The sequence below is a fragment of the Anopheles aquasalis genome, chromosome 2 (genome assembly GCF_943734665.1).
Source record: "Anopheles aquasalis chromosome 2, idAnoAquaMG_Q_19, whole genome shotgun sequence".
Classification (NCBI taxonomy): domain Eukaryota; kingdom Metazoa; phylum Arthropoda; class Insecta; order Diptera; family Culicidae; genus Anopheles; species Anopheles aquasalis.
The window spans coordinates 10,412,945-10,436,342 of NC_064877.1; the positions used below are offsets into that span (position 1 = coordinate 10,412,945).

Below are 23,398 nucleotides of genomic sequence, written 5' to 3' on the forward strand. Positions count from 1 at the left end.
GAATTCCATAGCAACAGCACTCTGTTCGAACGTACGCGAATCGCACTAGCCACAGAACAATACGAACGATTCGCAGAACAACGACTAGTTGCTAGTTCAATTGCAGCGCCGTCCGGTATCGACATCAGCATCAGCTGCAGCAGTAACAGGTATGTAGATGGAATCCGATGGCCAAAACCAAACCCATCGAAAGGGAAGGGAGTTGAACCAGATGGGGTTGGAGATTCACGACCACAATCAGCACCAGCGCGCTCGCTGTGTTTAGAACGAACAACGGTTTCCGGGACTGGGGTTCAGCTCTTGACACCAGGGGAAGCTTGTAACCTGTCCGGGCAAAGGGTGCTGCCCTCAACCGGCACAAAAGCGCGAACGTAGCACTGTGCCTTTATCCGTGTTACATTATTATCATACGCGCCAGTGTTATGGTGTGGATAGTGTACGATCTGCCTCATCACATGCACTCGCTCCCCTGTCGCCCTCGCTCAAATACGAACTAATGTCCAACCAAGTTACCCACCCCCAGTTAATACGGACTAAACGGGAACTGATGGGAACATTCTCATGTTTCGGATTCGGTTGCGTGAGCCACGGTCGCAGTGGCCAGCATCAGGTGCTAGCATAAGTCGAATCCAACAGCACTGCTCCAGTCGCCTCTCCCTTCATAGACAATGTGATCCAGTGCCTCCTGCGTCAGCTTCCCCAGCCCTACCGTTACGTGACACGGCGGGGGAACCTGAGCTTCGCAGCATTTCGGCCGGACCGGAACCGTTTCTCGGTGAACCATCATTAACTATCGCAACCGAGACGCCGAGACGGAGCCAGGCAGCGCACACAGACTGATGACGACGACGACGCGATGGTGATAATGGTTCGAGATTAGGAGAAATTATGTTACAGAACCCACTGCCTCGTGTTGCATTGCTTCCACAACACTCCCGCCGCACCGTCGATAACGGCGGGAACGACGAAGCTGACGTGACGAGCTGCCACGGTTCAGTTAGCTTGAGGAATGTCTTCAATTATTCAACGGATTAGCGGATTTCCGGCGCCTCTAACTGCCGTGTGTTCTCGACTGCTGCTGCTCTCTGGGTTTTGCTTTCTTGTGGTGATGCGAAGGGAACGACTAGGGAGCAAACATCTGGCGGTGTGGAATGCGGCGTACCAACCGATTTATTTATTGGATGTATCTTACTACCAGGTCGGTATCAATTCATTTGTGGTCAATATATCGAACGAAAAGTAGCTAATGATTAAACAAATGATTAAATTACTAAGATCTAACTAAGATTTAGATTCATTTCAGATGGATAAGAGTAAGCAGCTATAAGCGCTCAAAAGATTATTAATATCTTTAAGGAACCTTTTGAATAGTTGAAGTAAAAGGAAAAAATGCGATTGATTGCGGTCAAAGATGATCAGAACGGGGGGTACGTTGGCGCAAAGACCCAACCATACGGTTGACATTTTTTAATCCGCTTGTAAGGATGGTAGGCACGACGGTGCTGCTGCCCGGAGTATGTTGTTTGCTGCATCGAGAATGTTTTCTGCTCAAAATAGGGTGTCACCGGGTATGAGGTAATGTGGCAATCGTCCGGAAGTTCCGGGACCGTTATTGGTTGATACGGGACAGCCGGATGAGTTACAGTCGCACCGGCCAAAGGAACCAGGGCCTGGGCTGGATCAAAATAGTGCCCCGGCGCAATGCTAGGTAGAAAATTAAGCAGCGCAGAATTACCATAAGTCATGGTATTGGTATAGACGGTGCTTATCAGTTGATCACTCCCTACGCCAACCGATGGCACCTGCTCCAGGTGGGAGTATACGAAGTCGCTAGCATACGCAGCTGGACGCGGTTGTGTCTGATAGGGTGGACACAGCGCATCCTCGTTCGGTTCCACCTCCGTCGAACTGATCGAATACACTTCATTTTCCGCATCGTGCGATTCCACAGCCCCCGTTGAACCATTCTGGACTGACGCCGTAGCTTCGTGCGGTGTATCGAGCGCCGTATCATTGACGACGCCTTCAGTTACCGTTCCCGCGGCCGTCGCAAACGCCGGAAGTTGCTGGAAAACATTATTTGCAATGTTGTAGAATTGCATCTGAGATGAGAGGGCAAACGGATCGTAAGAGACACATAACCTCACTTCCACGCCAGCAAGCGGTCCGAAATGAGGTAAGAAATGGGTCCGTACGATGTTTACGAAGTAATTTGGTTGCTTACGGTGTTATTTCTCGCTTCCGTTACTCGATCGTTCGGCGGAGGTACACAATCACACCGAATGAAACAGGCACACGGGATGTTTGATTCGCAGAAACCGGAGATGATCCGGGACTGTTCTGCTCCAGCCGCCGTCACCATTTCAGGAGCGTTGCTTGAAGGTACTTGATTCATATTTTCGATTCGCACAGGGACTTTCTCTAACTTTGCATCACCTTCTCGGAGTAGCAGACCAACAAATTGAATTGTGCACACACCAAAATTTCATGAAAAACACATTTTTCTGGCCTGTCACCGGATGCTGTTCAGGTCAAGGACGGTGTTGGAGCAGGACGAAAAGATTCGCACGTTTTGGGATAAAATTGAGGTTAGATCATTTTTAGGAGCACGTGTCCTTGGAATGTAAACTAATTGATCGCGTGGACGACGCTCGTCATCCTAGTTTTCACGTTTTTTTTAAATGTTGTTTCAGGGTGATCATAATTATCCGCAGTGTATCATCGAAAATGTCCTCGATCCACGTAAATAATACCATCTCCGTGGTAACGTTGTGTAATGCCAAAGTCCTTGCCTTCACAGTATTTTCCTCTTGATGCCAACTCAATACCGACTTCCTTTTGCAGCACGAAACTAGTTCTGGACGTTCTTCTTATGTTCTGCTGCCTTTCGCATCGCAGTAAACCTTGCTCTCGACTTTTGCACGCTGGCGATCCAGCCGTTCAGTGAAGCGGAACATCCTCGAAGAACGGCACGCAGGGTTTCCATCCCGTGTTGCCCGAGGCACCCGGAAGACAAAACCCCAAGTTCAGCGAAACGGCCGGTTCTGTCGGTCCCTGTGCCGGTCTGTGTCAACTGGAGCAGCAGCATCCAAAAACTAGCTGACACCGCCACCTTCCAAAGAGCCAGCGCACAGACACTATAAGAAGGTGCCAGAATCTCACGCGTCCGAAAGGGACCGGGCGGAATTAAAGCCGAGGACAGCGAGCCGCCTGCATGCCATCGAGGTGAGTCATGGAGGATACCATGGGGGGTTTTCAACTTCCACCTAGCGCGAGCAAGCGGGGCGATCAACCGAAAACGGTAGAGTTGTGCTGAGTCAAACCTGTCTCTCCGATCGTTACACGTCCGTCGAACCCCGGCGGACAATCAATCGACGATCATAGTTGGACCAGAGCGTTGAGCGAGTGGGTACCCGTAAAGTAAACACATCGCCTTCGGGGCTGGTACGTGGTTAGTTTCGTTGGGTCCCTCACCACCAAGGTTACCAGCACGTGGCGACTGTTGTGTGATCCGGAGCACCGCGTTGCCTTGACGACGTCCTTGAGCGATTCAATCATCATTCCACCGCCTCCTCCTCCGACAACCGAAAGGTGACGAAATAGGCTAATGCGAAAGGAATCAATGATTAATGAACCACTAAAAACCACCCAGCGCCCCGTGGGTGTATACAGGTTAATGTGTGCTCGTAAATGTGGGGGGGGGGGGGGGGGGGGTTTAGGGATTATTACATTCGGTTCGGTGCTTCAAAGACGCCCGCAGGCGACGCTTTCAATCCGTCGAACCCTCCGCGGTTCCGGATTGCGTCCGGTTTAATGCGTGGAGGGTGTGAGGCGAATTTGATCGACATTTCGGCTTCCGCGGCCACGGCCAGAAGCCGTAAAGAGTTAATTTGTTTTACACGCTATTAACCTCGACACACAGGCCGTCAATGACGTCTTCCGCCATTCCGCCGACACGGCCAACACGTCGATCGGCGTGAGATGATGAGTCGTCTGCGTCTCTTGATGCCTTCAACACAGTCCCACTTCTCTCTCGTGCGCTGCCTCTACTCCTAGAGATCTAGTAATCATAGAGCAGAAGTGCGTAAAGCACCGTTTGGACCGCCATGGTCCGCCAGCACCGCAGCTCGGAGACTTGCGAGAGGGCCAACATCTGGCAAACGAATCACCGAAAAAACACCGACGCCTTTCGCCTGGCTGCGATAAACCGGGCCCATACTGTCGGTGAGAAACGATCTAGTTTTCTCGTAACGAGAGTAATTTCCTTTCTAAAATGGAATTTTTGACAGACTCCACCGCACCTCGTACCACTGCTGCTCCACGGCACCGTTACACTCCGGGCGTGACAGACACTCCAGAGTGAGTGCTTCCAGTGGGTCGTTTTCTTACCGGCCGCTTCATTCTTGTTCGTTCCCGGCCCAGACCCTGCCCGGAGTCTGTACCCCATGGCCTGCCAGCCCGCCAGTACGTTTTCTTTTCATTTCGCGAGGGTTGATTTGCTTTGGATGGATTTTTTTCTTCCTCTTCTGTCCTTTCGGGGTTTTTTTCTTCAACTTCATCGTGTTTCTGCTTCTAACACACCGATGGCATGACGATGGAATCGAAGGTGGCTTTGACAAACACGCGCCATCGTCGCTGTCGTCGTCGTCGGATTCGAGCGCGAGCACCGCGATCTTGCGCATTGAAGGCGTAGCTCCCCATTGGCCTTAGCTGTCGCTCGCTCTCTCTCCCCCTGCACTGGGCCCGTGTCTCGATAATTGGCACACCTTTTTTTTGCCAATAAATCATGCCATCGCCCGTGAGTGTGCGGGTTCGGGCTAAAGGTAGTCTACCAGGCCCAGGTTACACCGATCGCTGCACGCAATATATGATCGCGAAAGTTGCGATCGAATGTTGCTTCTGGTGCTGCTGCTGCTGCTGCTGCATGCTCTGCGGCTACGGTAGCAGCAGCCCCCGGGGCTTCGTCTAGCGATTCCGCGTGACAGGTTTGTCCGTCGCTTTTTTGGGCCCCTGTTTCGGTGGACATAAATTAACGGATTTTTTGCTTGCTTCACCCTCCGCGAACCAGCAAACTTCGCCAAAGTGCCGAAATGCTGAAGCGCCGTCAGCGATGTGTCGATTGTCTACCGCCATTGACGCCTTGACTCGCTGGCTGGCTGGCTGGCTGGCTGGCGTATTAAATAAGCTTTAACTTGATACCAACCACCGGAGGGGTGGAAAAGAAGGGGTTTAAAGAGAACCTGTTGTTAGCACCGTCCAACCCCTCGGCGAAACCCCATTCATCCATTAGAGCCACGCTGCCGTCTGTCTGTCATGAGCCTTTGCTGTGTTGCGTTGGCCAAAAAGATACCAAAGCAACAAGGCTGCATCGGCTGCGCTCGTTGGTGTCGAGACGAAACGCCACCACTTTCGCCACCCAGAGAAAGTACTCGATGTCGACGCCACCATCGCGTAGTTTGGGGTCCGTCGCGTCAAGCGCCCTCGTGGCTTTGGGTGATGGCGAACGAGGTGCATCGCGTGCGTGTACAACCGATTTTTCGGCTCGGTGTCTGCCTGGGTTGCACACTCTCCGTTGGGCCATTGACTTGCCTTTTGTACGTTTGTTTTGCTGTCTTTTTTTCGGTGATTTTCCCGCCAACCACCGGCACCAGTTTGGAGAATTGGTTACCCCCATTATGGCGCCTAATTTTCATCGAGCGAACGAAACCGCTGGTCGTTCACACCGGAACATACCAACACAAATTCACCCTTTCGCAATGAGGTGAAGAGGAAGAAAGGGAGGAGGGAAAAGGTATCCATCATCAATCTGGCAGCCGAGAGGCTGCCCGGTAGTCAACGATAAGTGTCTGACGAAATGCCACTGAAACAGCTCTGACGAAGAACTTCCCAGCATAAAACACACCCAGCCAGGACCCTCGGGGCCTACGACACATGGCATCACATCGAAATGCAAGAAGATGCTGACCGAAAATTGTAACAGCCGGCCACTGCTCACCACCACCGCCATCAGCTGGCATTGAAAAACTGCAACGTCAGCCCCGAAAGGCGATCAAAGTGGACATGGCGGATGTTGCGCAGGTCCGGGGTTGCTTCGTAATTAGCCCCAACAGAAGAAGCCGCCAACAGAAACAGAAGCTTCCTTCGTGGCGGCTCCCCCTCGTTGGTAGCCTGTGAAATTGGTCTCGCGGAAATCGCAGGAGTACGAAGAGTCCAACTGGAAGTCCACGACCAGTCCATGCCCACAGCGTGAGGCTGCACTTTTCGCAGCGTGGCATGTCCGGTGTCCGCTTCTGTATGTGTAATTAACGGGCGGTTTGCTCATGTCTTCATTAGAGTGTGGCGCATTTATTAGGCTTTTACGGTACTTAATAACTCGACCCCGGCCATCGCCACCGTCGCTGTCGCTTGCCAGATGTTCTACCGTGCGTGCGTGCGTGCGTCACGGTCACACGAGATGCGCACGTCTCTGCCGCCTTCAGTGGGAGTCATTCCAGCGTACAGCATACGGTGATGAAGATCACAAGCTCGGTGCGGCTCGTAGACGCTGCGCTACCTGGCTGGCAATTGCACCTCACACGCATCGCGGTCATGTGTACCGCGGCACCGCACTCATTATTATATGGTTTGCCCTTTTCCACCGCCAAAGACAATTACAGCAAAACCGTGACACCGCCACCGACCGCCAGCGAACGCCACGAGAAGATGAACGCCCTTTTGGCGGGGGTGATGGTGGGATGGGAGTTCGTGAGATGCCCGTTGGCCGTTCCCACACCCGGTCCGAGAGATGCTCACCAGGCGGATGTTGGAAGGTGCATTTTTCGAGACCGACAAATCGAAATTACACACACATACACTCTACACACTCATGCCACGTTTAGAGTTGCACATTTATAAACGCCGATTGGAGGTCAGACCCCGGCAGTCAGGAGGGGCGGGGGGAGATGCTGTGCTACATCTTAGCTCCAATGTTCCAATGGCAGCGCCGGCAGCAAGAAGCAAACAGCTCATTTCGCGGTTATTTGCTCTAAAATGGCGGCCAGCCAGCACACAGAGCGAGGCATCATCATCATCTTCCTTCCTTCCTTTCTTGCTTCGCCTCTCGCGAGGAAGGACACTGACGTAGGCCAGAAAGTGAAATGTGCGGTTCACTGGAAAGGCCGCCGAAAAGGTGTGTGTTGCGCCGCACTATATGATGCTCTCGATGCCCGCGTTTGGAGGGTGAACGGCCACCCTGGGGATGGGTTGGGCGAAGCGCACCTTGAAGAGATAATTATTGGCGCTCTTCATCGCACCCTCGGCCCCCCCCCCGGTTCCCCAACAGAGTGATTCACCTTTCTACACCGTTGGTGCAATATACTACACTCTGGTGGCACCGACAGCAGGCAGACCAAGGCTCCAAGACGTGGGCATCGAGTGAAAGGCAAAAGCCGGCGATCGGCGAGCGTCTTTTGAATCCGTGCAAAGTGGATCTTTGTTGCAAATCGATGCGCGAATGGTGTATGTCTTTTTCGCTTTGTTTGGTGTCCTACTAGCTCTCAATGGCTGTGCAGAAGTATTGCAAATGGAAAGTACATCAGTATAGGGTAGGAATTGGTTAACAACACATTAACAACGATCATGTTACAAGGGGTAAATTGCAAAGCAATCAATGACATCTCGGAAATAGCAACCAATGATGATTGTAGTTTGCTATTCACCTTTAACTTGGGATGTTGTTGTTTGCAAGTGCTGATCAGTGTTCAACGAATAACAACTGCATGCTGGATCTACCAAAGAAAAAGCTTGTGTTTGAAGTACTTCAATTTTCTCCCGGAATATTCTAATGCCTCCATGCAATATTTCTGTTGTCAAATTACCCCGAAGAAATATGCGCTCAAGAAAGCACAACTTACGAGAACAGTGAATCAAACATTAGCAATTCAAATACTGGATACGATCTTAATTCGAAACCGTTCAACCATTCCTCTTATTCGCAAGGCTGCCTATTAGCTGTCAACCGAAACTACAACCAAGCGGAGTCATCGAAGGTCTATGAATCATGCGGACTTCCTGTCTCACAACGAGAACGGCACGTGTGGGCCCGTAGGCAGCCAGTGATCTCGACTCGCCCAAAATCCCGAATCTAAATTTAAATCAATTATTAACGAGTCACAACTGCTGAAAGACAAACAACCAGCGAAAAAGGTTGAACCCGTGTACCATGTTTAATTTGTCGCCCTCCACCACCCCACCATCGTACTCCTGTCGACAATGCTCGCCCACCGGCCAGCCAGCGGAGCGTAGAATGATGGAGACACCAGCTGCTTCGCATACACGCCGCACGCCGCACACGCCTTGCCAGACGTAGAAACATGAGAGTACATGCAGAACGGGACACGCGTCTGGACACATCGCCTTACCTCGTACCATTTTCCCCCCCGCGCGGGGAGGTGTTCGACATCCAACCAGCCTCTAATCGTCCATTTTTCATCGAGCCAATTGGTGCCAGCAGCGAAACGATCGTTTCCAGGGTGTAGTTTAGAAGACCATTTCCCTCACGGCATTCCCACCCAACCCAACCGTTCCTGACGGTGACCGTGGGATGTGTGTTCGTCTGTCATGCCGAGCACACACGGAACCCGGAACGCTCCCACTACGTCCACTTTCATCTTGTCGAGGCGCGTGTTCCGAACCGCGTGTTCTAAACAAACACCTCCAGGATCTGGCGCAGGAAAGGGGCAACTCAATAACCCGGAGTTTCTTCGTTCTAGTCGCTCACATAAAAGCGAAGATAAATGGCCAATATATCATAGCGCGATTTGAGTCGGCACTCTGCGCTGGGAAACAACGACCAGCACCAGCCGTCAGGTCGGTCGTTTGCCCGAATTCTAAATCGACCAAAAACACCGGGAACCGCGAACACCACCCGCCCTAACCAACGGGAAATGTAATGAGTCGGAAGTGAGGTCCCGTGACAGAAGCGAGTAGAAGAGGGAGCGGGCACTTAAAAAATGGTGAAAACCCCTCCGCCCCCCGGCGGCAGTTCCAGAATTTAATGGGAAATGAACACGTGTCCAACGCCATAACGGGGCGAGACTCGAGAATGATTTACCCGAGAAGTGGGTACCTCAGGTGTTAGGTTCCTCACTTGCTGCACGTTACGCTCCGGTGCCTTTGTCCGACGGTCCATTCAGTCCATCGAATCGCGTAGCCGTAGCGTCGCGGAAGTCAACGGAAGGGGTTCCATCCCACGGGCCAACAACAACCCCACTCGAAGCGTCGCTCGATGATGAAACTCAAGCACGCGCTTCTCACGATCGTCTCGCGAGCACCGCGCAACGCCACCCCCTTCTATTCGATTGCATGACATTTTCGGTTCCATCCGGTTTCAAGCATCACCCACACAGAGAAACACACACGCGAGCGCATATTTGTGCGGGCGGCAGCATCGATCAATGGAACCCAAAGGGGGATGGAATCGATCGAACAGCACCAAGCACCAAGCGCGATCATCGTGACGCTGTTTGATAATGGTTGTCTCCGCTTGCCCCTTCGTCTTTCCCCCCTCAATTCCAGAAGGGTTTCACTTTCACGCTGCTGGCCAACCATCTCATCTCCCATCTTCCATTTAGTCTCCGATGATCGTGACCAAGTCGCACGGAGGGCCGATCGAGCGATCGCTCGCTCCGTGGAGTTTCTCTTTCTCCGATGTTCGATCGAGAAATGCACTTTCGCGGTCGCACCTTCAAATGCAAACCTTCGGTTCGGGATGGCTCGCGACGGCAAGTGTCCCGGAACTCACTCCGAATTCAGCCTATTCCCCTCCGATGGCATGGCGATGCCTATCGGACACGTAACCGATGCGTAGAAAGCTCAATAACGCCGTTCAAGCGCACCGCGTGTTATCGTGCGGGTGTTTTTTTGCATTAATGATGCTTGATGACATTGCGTAAGGTGTTGTTGTTGGTGTTGTCTTTATTATCTTCAATCCCGCAGTACACAAAGAATAACGACTGGGGGGGAGTGTGATGCATTTGAATCGTGGTGCTATACCGTGTTGCGAACGAACTTATCGCCTAACGAGTTTGATGCAATTACGCTAATAAGCAGTTTTTTCAACATTTCATTCTTGAAACATTTGATTTCATCCTATTACTATTAAAAGCTCGATGATGCTGAGCTCGCTTTGTTATAAACAATTTAATTTCTCAATACAAGCTGGTGAGCCACTCATCATTCGAGCATTGGTGCTATTCAGATCGGTTGTAATCCTTTTAGCCAACCGAAACGAGACACCATCGAGTGATTAGATAGCGTAGACCAACGACAGAACCACACGCGAGCCTCAATAGAATCAGGATCGCGTTCGCTGGCATCATGTCCAACAAGCAGAGGACTGCGGACGCGTGGAAATGACAAACGTTTTATTGTTTACCATTCAAAGCCACTAGCCAGGCCTCCGGCGTTGCTATCCGTGATGAAAAAGGGGTACCAGAACAGGGAATAGAGGAACCTGTTGTCTATCTAATATTCATGCGACTCATTGCACGCTGTACCGGACAGACCGGAAGCACCAGCAGCACCATCAGCAGAGGGCCTCCTCTCTCTCTCTCCGCTCCGAATGCTCGTCCTTACTTTTCCGCTTTTATGTATTTCCCCACAACAATAGCAACAGCGATAGCAACATGCCTAGGACGGATAGAACACAGCAACAATGCGGAGAGATAGAAGAAAAAAAAACGAACTCCCCCAACAAACATCATGTAACATGTCCTGTCAGCACGTATCCTGCCGCCATAATCCATGGCGATGAATGTGTGAGGAAGGGACCTGGGGAAGGTGCACAAGTGTGTGCCTGTGTGCGCCACGTGGCTAACCAATTTTGATTCCCACCTGATTTGAGCGACCACAACCGACGCGACCGTTCGGCCTGTTTCCGATGTGTGTCATGTCACAACAGTATCCTGCGGCGGTGGCCAAGCTGGAAGCATGTTCCCATCCCACAAACCCCTCCTCCCGTGGCGCTACCCACATAACAAAGGATGGAATGGTGGAAAGGGTTCCCGTGGGTTGGGTGGACGCATGATATCAAACGCTGTAATCGTGATCCTGCGATAGTCTAGAGGACCCTTTACAAAACATTCGTCAACCGCGTTGTCACAACAGGACACCGACGTGGCCAGGGTGTCCATCCAGCGTGTCGCATCAACATGGTCGAGGTGGTAACTTCCAGGGGAAATTAATTTCAAAACAATATTAGTGTCCGCGGAAGCGAAAACAGTGAACAAATCAAATTGAACTCACCATCTAATCGGTCGACAAACGAGAGTGGACGCAATGAATAGACCGTTTCAAGCGTTCCAGTGACTGGTGAGCATCTCCTTGGTTTCTTTATTAATTCCGAAGCTTCGAAGCGTTCTCCGGATCACTCCACTTTGAAAAGTGGGATTCAAAGGTGGGATCCACCCAACCGTCGTCACAATAGATGAACCTCATCTAGCCATAAAACCATCCATCCATTCCGGAAGCTACAGAAGGCGAGCAAACGAAACACAAAACATGGCTGCCAAAAAGCTGCGAGCGCCACGCGAGAAGCGCGTGCAGGCGGATCGGATTTTAATCAACCTTCTCACGGCAGCCTGGCCACCATTGTTACAAGTTTCGGCGAACATTATGGACGGCGAGGGACAAGGGACAGACGACGACGACGACGGAAGAACAGCCAAAACGGCGGAGCGCCGGAAAAGTGCGCGGAAATGTAACTTCACGGCATTGAGAACAACAAGCACTCGCGAAGGTCGTGCGCTAGACGGCGCGTCGAGAAGGCTCCAAAGTCCGAGTCACCAGACCTGAGGGAACTGAATCGGTAATAACCACCGAAGGATACCGGTTCTGCACAATGGTCGCTTTGTACGCTTTGCTGGAGATGAATGCCAGGCCCTGTTTAGAGAGTTGCGGCATCGTGATTTGCACTGTACACTGTGCTTGGCCCATAAAAATCGATTCCAACAATTCCCGGATCAGCAGGATACCGATGGGCACGATGGCGGCGGCGACGGCAGCTCTGTCTACAATGTTACGAGATGACGATCCACGGGCGAGAGTGGCGGTGGTCACTTTGCGCGAATGTAAATGACAGGAAAAAAAGAAAAAGAGCAGCAACACCAATAGGAGGCAGAAAGAAAGAGAGATAGGCAAAGAGATGAACATTGTGGCGACATTATTCACCATTCAGCAGCATCTCGCCGACGTGACACAACGCAGCGGGCACGATTGATAGGACGATGACGGCACGTCAAACGGAAAATACACATTCCAGGGCGGACCGGCCTACGGCACCGGACTGGTTTCTGCTGGCTGGCAGGATGACCACCAGCAGCAGCAGCGTCACTACCACCACCAGCACCACCACCACCACCGGAACCAGACGACCACGAGGGAAAAGCATATAATTTACATAAAGCTGTGGAAATCGATCTGCTAATTGACCGCCATGTTCCGACACGGTGTCGCGCCGTATCCTCTGGGCGGTCCGGGAGCCGGAGATGATTGATTTTTCAAATGACCCCCCGCCTGCTGCCTCCGGAGTAATCTTGTTGGCCATGCTTTTTTACGGCCCCTCCGGTAACCAAACACAGGAACCAGCGTTACTGGTGAGAGTGTGCCCCGTGTTTAAACAGTCAAACCAGACCCCGGCGGAGAGGCAACCTGCTGCTGCTGCTGCTGCTGCTGCTGCTGCTGTGTGCCTCCGGTCGACCGGAGATTAGTGCTCCGGCTACATCGATTTAATTATTATCGAACATTTTAATAAGTCGCAGTCGAGGAAATCGCTTTGGTTCGGCTTTTCCCTTCCTTTCCACAATTTTCCTTCCTCCGCGGTTTGATGGAGAGGAAAAATCAACGATAGAAACCACGAGCGGCGGTACGCCACTAGCAATGCTGATGCTGTAACAAGGCATCCTCCTGAAAACAACCTTCTACTTGAGCGAGCACCGAGGCGAAGAAACGGTACTTCATTAGTGACGAAAAACACTAAGCAAACGACTTGTCTTGAGAACCTCGTGGTGCTCGAGATAACTGGCTTCCCTTTTTCCCTGCCTTGCACACCAGACAAGACACTTCGCAACGATTCTGCGGAACGAACTCAATTCGACTCAACGCCAGCAACAAGATCTCCACCAATCACCAGCAGAGCGCATCGCGAATTCATCCTCCGCACACTATTCCGCGTCCGCCAGAGTACTCCACGCGGTGTCACGACATGAATTGCGAATCATTTGTGGCGCCCCAAAATCGCGTCGAAACGTAGCATAATCGTGGCCATGTTTTAATTATGCAAAACTCGCAACACAACGAGCAAGATTTCGTGGAAAAGCGTACCGGCGACTGACTTGTAGCATCTTCGCTGTCGAGATCGTGAGGCTTTGGTCTGCGTCGAGTGTAGGAATGATGCATTAGGCAAGCATTTCTTGCAATGCTGCAGCATCAGCAGCAGCTCCGTGTGGCAACAAGACTGTCTCGGCTCGGCCGATGAAGTTGGTAGAAATAGTTAAGTTGTAGAATGGTTCTAGACGAGGGAAAGGAATCGTTGTGTGCCTCCAATGGCTGTCGTTGTCGAATCTTATGTTGAAAGAAATGAACAGCACAAGTGCATGTTATGACACGACAAGTGCTACACTAATCACCGCATGACAGCCCCTCAGCGAAGTCACTTTTCCCGCTCAAGCAGGCGATCTTCGCGCACAGCCAAGATCAAGATTCGACCGCATGGGGCAACCTCCAGCCGAGCCGGGCACGACGCTCTCGTTGCAGAGCGTCATTTTCCTTCATCGCCAAGCCACGCAGAGCAATTTCCTCGCACAACACAACATGGCCTGGCTGCACCGTTAGTGTTGAAGGTTGCGTCAAGGGAAAAAGTTAAGAAGAAGGAAAAGACTGGACGGAAACACGTGAGAAGAAGTGCGAGCGAACTTACACGGGCGTGTGTGCGCGCTCGTGTGTGGCCACGACTCCAAATTAGACTCTGCGGCGGCCTGCGCCACAATGACCGCAACAGTAAAATGCAAAAGTAATTAACCCAAGAAGCAAGAACTCCGGGGCCACCGCGTGGCTACACAGCACCGGTGCCAACGGTGGCCTCCGGTTCACCTTCCGGGGCAACAGATAAGGGATCGAGGCCACAATTCCAAAGGAGTGGTGGAAAATAGTGGGTTTTTTCTTTTTCGCCAACTCAAACCGTCATTCCTTAAAAAAAAAAACAAAGTGGTGGCACCGGATGATCTTGATTGCGCCCATCACTCTCGGCGGTGCTTAGAGTTTCCTCGCTCGCTCGCTCGCTCTCACACAAAGTAACAACCGGCACTACAAACGTTGGTGCAAGGGGATTTCGGAATTGGGGTGGAAAACGCTGACACCAACGGACTTTTCGTGTCCGTTGTCCAAAGGAAAGAAAAAAAGAAAATAAATAAAACGGGTTGCATCCACGGTAGCATCGCGATAAGACCCCGAGAGGCACACCCGGATCCCGAAGCCCATGATGACAGAAAGCGAAGCGACGACATCATCAGCGTCACACCAGCGTAGGAGACAAGGAATGCAATTTGGAATCCCCCTGGACGCCGTAGCCAAGTGCTGCAGGACTGCAAAAGACTCGGTTTTTGATAAGTAAAAGCCAAACTTCTCAAGCTCCTTACAATCCGTCCAGGATTGTCAGCAAAAAAAGTAAAAGAAGAAGAGGAAAGTAGATTATCGTCCAGCTTCCGATCCACTCAACCCACCATGGAACCCAGAGCTGCTGTCGATGGGAAGATCCACGATAGTTCGTGAAGGCGAACGCCGAAGGTGAACCAAAACCCATTTCCCCGGACGGAACACAATGAAATATTCAACAACAACAACAACAACAACAACAACAACAGCAGCAGCACTCACTACTACTTGACTCTCAAGGAGCGCACGTTCGTTAGCATCCTTTGGCGTCGAAATCCACCGCCACCCGCAGTGCGACCACCATTGTTCCAGACCACGATGACGACGAATGGTCTCGGGGATTCCGGGTGAACATTTATTGCACTCGCTTAAGATATCTTAATTGGAGTGTACCGGCTGTCGGCCGATCCTGTGGGGCGGGACTGCAGATCGGACATCGTCGTCGTCGTCGTCGTCGTCGTCGCCCACCATCTTTGTTCCCGAAACCCAGGACGAAAAACCGGAAGCAAGTGGCTAAATATTTAAAGCCTTTCCCGGTCGCCCCTTTGTACTGTTGTGTGCCGGTTGTGTTGGTCCGGTTGGCAGCGAGCCAATTCTTGCCACGGTTTCTCACGGCGACCCTCACGTCCACATCGCCACGACAGAGTATCCGGTTTAAGGAGAACAGCCGGAGACACGGCACGGCACTGCCTGATGGCTAAAGTTCATAAAGTTGATTGAAAACTTCCGAACCGTACAGTTCACCTTCGCCAGCCAGCAACGGAGGTTAGAGGGGACGGGAACGTAACTCGGCCGGACGTAACCGGAACGAAATACAATATTCAATATGACAACAAATCGGATACAATTACTTCTTCTACTACTTTTGCTTCTTTCACGCCCGCACACCCTGCAGGCGGTTCTCACGTAGAGGAAGTCTGGATGATCTTCACGTCTCATGGCAATGACCTTGGGATGGATTCGAGATCTTGCTTTTGATGTGGCGCCCATAGTTTCTTCCGTACCTCTGTTTCACTTCCTTTGGATGGAACTTGGTGCGATAAAACAGCAAAGTTATGTTGGCAACGTGCTAGTGCTTTTGCTGCTTCTGCTCCTCCTGCGAAACCTAATCCTCCGTCTATCACTCACCCATTTGGGATGAATAATCATTTCCGCCGTTCTCGAACGATATCGCGTTTGATGTTGTATCCCCTTTTCCTTCTCTCGAACTTCTCTACACAATCGCGATAGTTGTAAAGCTACACCCCATTAACATATATGGTACCAAAGAGACACACACCTATTGAGCTATTGAAAACACTTTAAAGGTCATTAGAAATGGACTAATCCGACCGTACATTTATCGCATTTATGCTTTGATCGCACACCTCAAACACACTGCCCTCACAATCAATCATCTAATCCGTCACACGTAGCGCGGTGACCATTTATGGTGCAGCATAACCAATGTTCGAAGCAATTCAATGAAATGCAATCAAGATTGAAATCGATTGGTCGATTTGTAAAGAGCCGAAGCAAACACCAGAAGCTCCGTGTTGCGTTGCGATCGTTTGCGCGATAAGCAAATATGCGACCGTGTTTGTTTGTGGCTGACTTTGACATTTCTAATGGATTTGGACAATCGTGGACATTCGAAGGGGCTCTCGCACCTTAGAACGAACGAACCGGATGGTGAATCACAGAGCTACGGAGCCCCGAGCCCGAACCTGAGCCTTCTCAACGCCAGTTAATCATCTGTGTTAATTAAGAGTTCATCGTTTCCAGTTGTGTCCAGCCAACCGGTTGGGAGGAGGACCGCAAAGTGCAACGCTCGCTAGAACACCGATTACACCGACGATACCGATGCCAGCGACCTTGCTGCAGCAGCAGCAGAAGAACTCGCTCCGGATGCACCTTTATCCCCCAAAGCAATTATCCTCCTAGATCGGATCGGAGACCTCCATTCGCTCACCGGCCCATAGCGGATGGCAGAGAGATTTTGCTCTCTGGCCACTTTGGAAGTTTGTCTTGCTTGGCATCGCGGCATGGAACCCAAACAGCGACACACCAAGCGAGAAACCAACAGTCCGGCGAGTAAGGGGAGCCAGACTTCCGCTGACTGGCCAAAGTCACGGATCGACCCTCCGTCATACACACACTAGCGTGGTCCCGGACCAACGGACCGACCGACCGACCGGGTTGGACCGGTGGCATTATGCATGTGTGTGCGGCAACGCACCTCGCCGAGAGCGCTCGAACAGGTTCAATGCTCCCGGGGCCCGGCTATCGCCTGGCTGACCATTGGCCATGGGTGTCTCTCTCTTTTTCTCTCTGTCTTTCGCTCCCGTTCCTACCAGTGCACCTTGTGCCGGATGGGGAGGTGGTGGAGTGTTTCATGTTGAAGCATAATTTGAGCCCGAGCCTCCCCTAGAGAATCCGTGCTCGTTCGTTCATTCGCTCGCTCGCTCGTGCTGCCCTTCCCCGAGAGGTCGAGAGCACGTGGTGTAGCGAATGGCGAAAGAAGCATGAAGCATAGCCGAGACGAGATCACACAACATATCCGCCGCGATGCGAAGGAGCGAATGGACGACAGAATCACAGAACCAGAAACGATGGGGCCTCAGACTGACCCTCCCATCCTCCTTCTGGATGGGTCAGTCCGAGAGGCGATGGGTTAGCGAATTGTAAATGAAAGAAACACAAAGGCAAACCCAACCACGCTTCCGTGGTCAAAAAGTGGTCAAACCATGAACGTAAAGCTGGGTAGAAGGAGGCATAAGTTAGCCATACAGCGCCACACCACCAACAGCTAACCGCCCGGCCACACATATCATTATCATAGTTTATGCAAAAGCTAAGCCACAGATTGAAGTGCTGCTACTGCGCCTGCGGGAAACTTCTCCGTTTTGGGAGTTTCTGTTTTACCACAAAAGTAAACGGGAACCTTCAATCAGATGCAGCGATCATTAGACAAATGGCAATGGCTGCTTTACATTGCTTTTTACGAGCCAGTTAAGCATTCGTTTGGTTAATGCTTTGCGTTAACAATTAGGGCAGTGTAGTCCTTGCAATAAAATTGTGCAAACATGAGTTTCAAATTTTAAACGATGGTAAGCGGCCGGCCATAAAACAAGCATTGCAATATGGATCAAGGAATACATAATTCAATATATTCCATCACAAAACATAGACCAACATTACCTCCTGTTGCCGATAAATCGTCGTCGAACTGGACAAACAGGACTTTCAGCTCCAGCGCCAGCAAGGCAACTTTTCCACAAAACCACAAACACACATGCACACGAAACAGAAACGTAACTCTGGCAAGTCCACTTCTCGGTATCCATTCCATCTCAGTCCGGGTCGACGAGCGACCGAAGGAGAGAGTGGGGCGTCAACGCAAAACCCCATGAGTCGTGGGTCCTTCGCTCGCCCAGCCCCAAAAAAAAAACCCCGAGAGCCCATTCCTCCCCAACACACATACACATATACAACCACATGAACCGCGTCCCTCTGGCCTCGAATGGTCCTTTCCGTCGTTGCGAAAGCGTGTCCGACATCGAGCACGGCCACTTGTTGCTTCACTTCCACTCGCCCAAGCGCCAAGTACATCACCTCCTTCGTGTCCGAAGCGCCAAACAGCAGCCATCCTGACCATCGCATGGTTTGTTTATCATTTTTACTTTGACTTCCATGATGTCGGAATGTGCTTGCTGGCTGTGGGTGACGTAAGGAGTGTGTGTGCAAGGTAGCTCCATCGAGGAGCAAAAGGATCCGCCGGCAGGCTGCCTGGTCGGAGGATGCCAGCCTTAGGTCGACCGGAGTTCAATGATTGTCACATAGCTGTCAGCTGCCAGTGTCCTGAACCACAGGGGAAACCAGTTCCGCGGACTTTGTAGTCTCGTGACTGCCACCGGAGCTGGGACACTTCAACATAGACGTGAGTTGTCTTGTGGTCAGCTTAAACTGCGACCACATCATCGCGCCCGCCCCAGACTGTCAAACTGGAGGTGTGGAACGTAATACAGAGCGAGCGAAAGCGGTGCTTCGAGGGGCCCATTATCGTCCATTATCGTGAGGTAGTTAATTAAAAATGTAATGCGATAATTGCGCAACGACCACCGTGGCGCCACCGAGAGAACAGAGAACAGAACAGGCGCTTGGAGAAGGATCCTGACGGGACCTGGCCACAACCTACCTTTTGTGTTGCGCGATTCTCTTCTGACTGCTCGCTCGCTGGACTGGTCTGAGGGTCAAGCGTCTAGCGCTGCTACCAGGTACCAGGGACGGGACGCCTTTGGTCTGATTGGACACCACGACGTCAACACTTGGGGGCGCGCTGTCGAATCGACGGTTGTCACGCCTCTCCCTACACGTCACTTCCGCCTTTCCTCTTTCTGGCGCTGCACTTTAATTGCTTTCCATTCAACACTCTAGCGCCCGTTTGACGGTTTTGATTCGTTGCACCACGCAATGAAACCGCGAAACCGCGACACACACACATGCACTCACTGACTTGAGGTGCACCCTTTCGCCGCGAAAGATGCTTTTTTGAGCGCCGGAACCGCCGCACTAAGAACCACGAAGCACAATTATCACTTCACGAAAGCGAACGCAAAACACTGCAGCAACAGGAGAGAGAGAGAAAGAAGGAGGAACAAAATTGTGGATAAAACATCGACATTAAGCGACTCAGCATTCGAAGCAGCCGAAGCAGAAGTAGGAGAAAAAAGGGAAAACGGAATCGCCGGAGCTGCAATGCAGCCGGACGAGAAAGGGGAGGCCTTCGCGCCAAAGACCTTCGCGCATCCGGGACAGGGCGGGACGGGCCAGGACAGGGATGGATCTTCTGGAGCACCGAGCATTCCATGTCTGCTGTTTAGCGTACCGTGGGTTTCGATCGTGAGGAGCACCAGTCCAGCGCACCAACGGTTGGCCACTCGCTCAGTCAATTGCAGTAAAATCGATCGAAAAACCGGTTTTGTCCACCATCGAAACCGGCAACTAACAGACAGGGAGACAGAGAAAGAGAGAGAGAGAGAGAGCATGCCAGTGGAAGATCAAACCAGCAGCAGGACTCGTGCGGAACTTTTCACGATTGAATCCGGTTTCCGGTCCGAAAGGTCCGCAGCAACGCGCGTTCACTGCTCCTGCTTCACAGGAGAGCATAAGCACACATCCATCCGGTGGCCAAAGTTGCGAGAGTTGGAACTGACCAACCAAACCCCTATTTGGTGCCGGCTCAAAAATGCGGCATCCGGTAGCATGCGGATGCTGATGGCCACGATGTCAGAATTCAAAACATGCCAACGCTAGAACGGACAACATCAAAACATCCACAAATTAGCATAAATATTGATCGCAACGCTCTTGACCATCGCCATCGCGTCCGATCCGACACCAGAGAGAGAGAGAGACACACACGGATACAAACACAGGCACACAAGCACACCACAAGGTGATCTTCTTCAGCTGGTTCTTCAGTGGTGGAAACCGGTAAAAAAGCTCGAAGAAAACAAGTTTCTCGCGTTCACCACTCGCGATCTCATCGTGCGTCGCCGTCACGGATTGGACTGGAAGCTTTTTTTTTGCTCTCTGTTTTCAACGAGGAACAGCAAACTCTACTCAACCGGCAAACGGGGAGCCTGGGCACCGACACGTACCCCATTCGGTCGTAGAAAGGACACTTTTTTTCACTTGTAACCGGGAAACATAGAGCACCAGATTCCGGAACCGAAAACACAACTAGACGATGCCAAGCACACCAGAAAAAAAACACGCTTCATGCGCTAACACGCTGCCGTTGTTCGCGATTGTTGCTCGCGTACCTAATGCTGATGCTGATGTTGTCGCCAACCCTTTAGGGGAAACGTCCGGTGCGAAAGCGGAGCCGTCTTATGCTGGCGACTTGGAACGACGACGACTTCGAGCTGTCTGCTTCTGTGCCCACCGAAGGCCGAACACGAACTGGCTGCTGCCTGCCAGCGAACTCTGGCGCGTGGTACCGTGCCGTGGATTGGTGTTTGGATCGCATTCGTGCTTGGGCGGTGTTTTTTTTTTTGGGGGGACTTTCCTGATGCCGTTCGGTGGCGGCGCTCGGTGGCGCTTCGAAGCGTGAAAGAGAAATGAGCACCCAGTCAGGTGAGCTCTCGTGGAAAACCGGCGTTTTCCAAATCAACTTGGGCCCGCACGAGAAACCATAACCTACACCATGGATTCGGTACGGAGCATTAAGTGGGTGAGGGGAATAGAGAAATTGTTGTTCCAGGTGTGGAGACATTTTGGCTTTTGTTAACCTATATCTGTTTTTTTTAAACCTTCGCAGACTGATTAGATTATTTTAATAGTTGTATAGTAGTTAAAAATTTGATAGTTTGATAAATCGTGAGCATCTTTTAATGTTTCTGAACTCTGATCTTACCGCGTCAATTAATCCATTAAGAAGGCTTAGACCTTAGCTTTTCCAAAGAAACATTAAGTAATTGGACTGTCTTAATATCAAAAAAGAATTGTTATTTTAATAAACAAACCACCATCAAAGCAAAGAAAAGTAGGAAATAGTGAAAGAGCCGATCGCACGTGCTCTCGCGAGTCTCGTGCTTCGTGCTGCTCGATTCGAGCAGTTCGCTCGGGCCTTTTCGCGCCGACCCGAACACGCCGGAGCACGTGGGTGCATGCTGCCGACATAAGAGGTGCCGCTTCTTGATGCACACCGCGGCCAATCTTTCACTCGATCTCACTCCCCCGTTCACTCTCGCTCTCCATCTCTGGATTTTCATGCATTTTCCGATTGTGGCAAGCAAACGAGACTAATTGATAGGCCTACCAGGTGAGCATCAGCGCTGGGAGTGTTTCGTTCAAAACCTTCCCTTGCGGACACCATCATCGACCCCTCTCTCTCTGGGGGATGACTCCCGCGGCTACGGCGACAGTTTCGGAATTGGGTTTCGATTCGTAACGCCGCGAACCCATCCGCCACTTTGCGGCAAATCATTTGAACCCAACCGAACCCGCGGGGCAATGATTGACAGTAAATCGAAAGATGTCGGAAGATGCGAAAGCTAAACATCGCCATTCGTCTCTCTCTCTCTTCACACAGACTCACACACTTTGATACGCACTTTGACATTCTATCAGCGATTATTGATGGATCGGCCGCGCCAAGCACTCGAGATCGTCCGGCGGGAATTCGGGGTGACCTGAAACCGCCACCTCCCCCCGGAGACCAGCCACCATTAGCGCAATGAAAAGTAAAAATGGAATGACGTCACAAGTCTAGGCTCATCGTGCGACGATGGCGGAATGGTCCACCAAAAAATGCTCTACGACTGTCTTCGCCGCGGTTTTGCGCGTTTACCCGAATTGATGAGGCCGTTGATCGGTGGCTTTTCGGTAGCTAATGGGGCGGCAATTTTCATCTCCCGCACTCACGCACAGTGGATGCCAGATTGGCAATTTTGATGGACCGATCTCTCCTAGTTATCGATGACGAAAAAGAAGGGTCCTTGAGGTTGCTGAGATGCTGGCGCGCGGATTGAAAATGGCGTCAATTTGCATCGTGCTTTTCATTTCGTCGCTCCGTTCCGTTCGGAGAAGGAAAAGATCTAGCGAAGTAGATTCGACCGGCTGCTGATTGAAGTAATTACATAAATTGGATTTCTTTGCTAATTTATGGACGACAGCGGAGAAGAAGTTTGCAAAATGATGGCAGTCTACGTCTGAGGCTGGCTCTGAATCCGATCGCTGACATTTTCTGCTCTGGAATGAAACTCCGAGTAGAATTCCAGTGGAAACAATTCGTTTATGCAACCGAAACGCGAACGCACGGATAACCAGCTAACTATTACGAACGGCCTCGCAAGGTCTCAACATATTATGCAGCCTAATTCTTGGATAAAACCAACCAGCCAGCGCATAAAATAACTCCGCAGCATAATTTTTCACGTGCTTTTTATTGTCATTTTTTTCGCCCGAATTGAAACCCCCAAAATGCTGCGCAAACAGAAAAAAGGCAAAGTGATGCTAGTTGAGCAACATTCAACCTAGTGTTTCTGGGCAGAGCAAATACCTTCCGTAAGAGCCCTCCGTGCCCGGCTGAATAAAACATTCAGAGGTCCGACAATGTGTAATAAAGGGCGGCCAAACATTTCGGAAATTTGCTGTAAACGAGCAGTTGACGGAGGAGGAGAAGTTTGTGGTGAGGGGAGACGACCGACAGCCTACGCCCTTTTCAGTCGCCTCATCGACAGCCCACGTGGTGCTCACCCTCGCGGCGTAGGTCACCGGCTACACCTTTCTTCATCGCAACATAATTTTACACCGACCGGCCTTCGAGAGCCACGAAATGGCAAAAAGCGGACGCCGCGGTACTTACGCTCGGTGTTCCGTTGTGTTTTGTTCGACCAAAAACTGGCCCTTTTAAGCGGGGGCTACCAGGACCAGGGGGCCACTTGGCTTGCTCGAGTTATTTGCTCAGGGGCAACAGGGGACCGACCGCTAACACCAGCGGCCGATGATTAATTGTTCGAATGATGACTGTAGCTCATAACGAAGGGAGGCTGATGAGGCGGCGGAGAGAAGGAGCCTCCGCGCCGAACCTGGTACGAGCCTGGTGCAACATTTATCTTATTGTTTCATGGAAAACTGAGGCACGTGTAGCCACGTCACTCTTCTCTCGCTGGCACTAATTTCATTCCCTAGTCAGGCCAGGCCAGAGCCAGAGCCAGAGCAT

General features: G+C 51.4%; 1 protein-coding gene across 3 annotated transcripts in view; it reads right to left on the reverse strand.

Moving 5' to 3' along the window:
- LOC126569361 (uncharacterized) overlaps positions 1 to 20,615 on the reverse strand; it is a 109,949-nt gene extending 89,334 nt beyond the window's left edge. The window contains exons 1-2 of one of the 3 annotated variants that reach the window (XM_050226392.1): positions 20,496 to 20,615; positions 18,866 to 19,239 (exon numbers count right to left, since the gene is read on the reverse strand). The gene's annotated coding sequence lies outside the window, so the exon portion shown is untranslated. Of the gene's footprint in view, positions 1 to 18,865; positions 19,290 to 20,330; positions 20,360 to 20,495 lie in introns of those variants that run through there. The other 2 variants (XM_050226389.1, XM_050226390.1) reach the window with 2 other exon arrangements.
- Between the last annotated feature and the right edge of the window lie 2,783 nt (positions 20,616 to 23,398).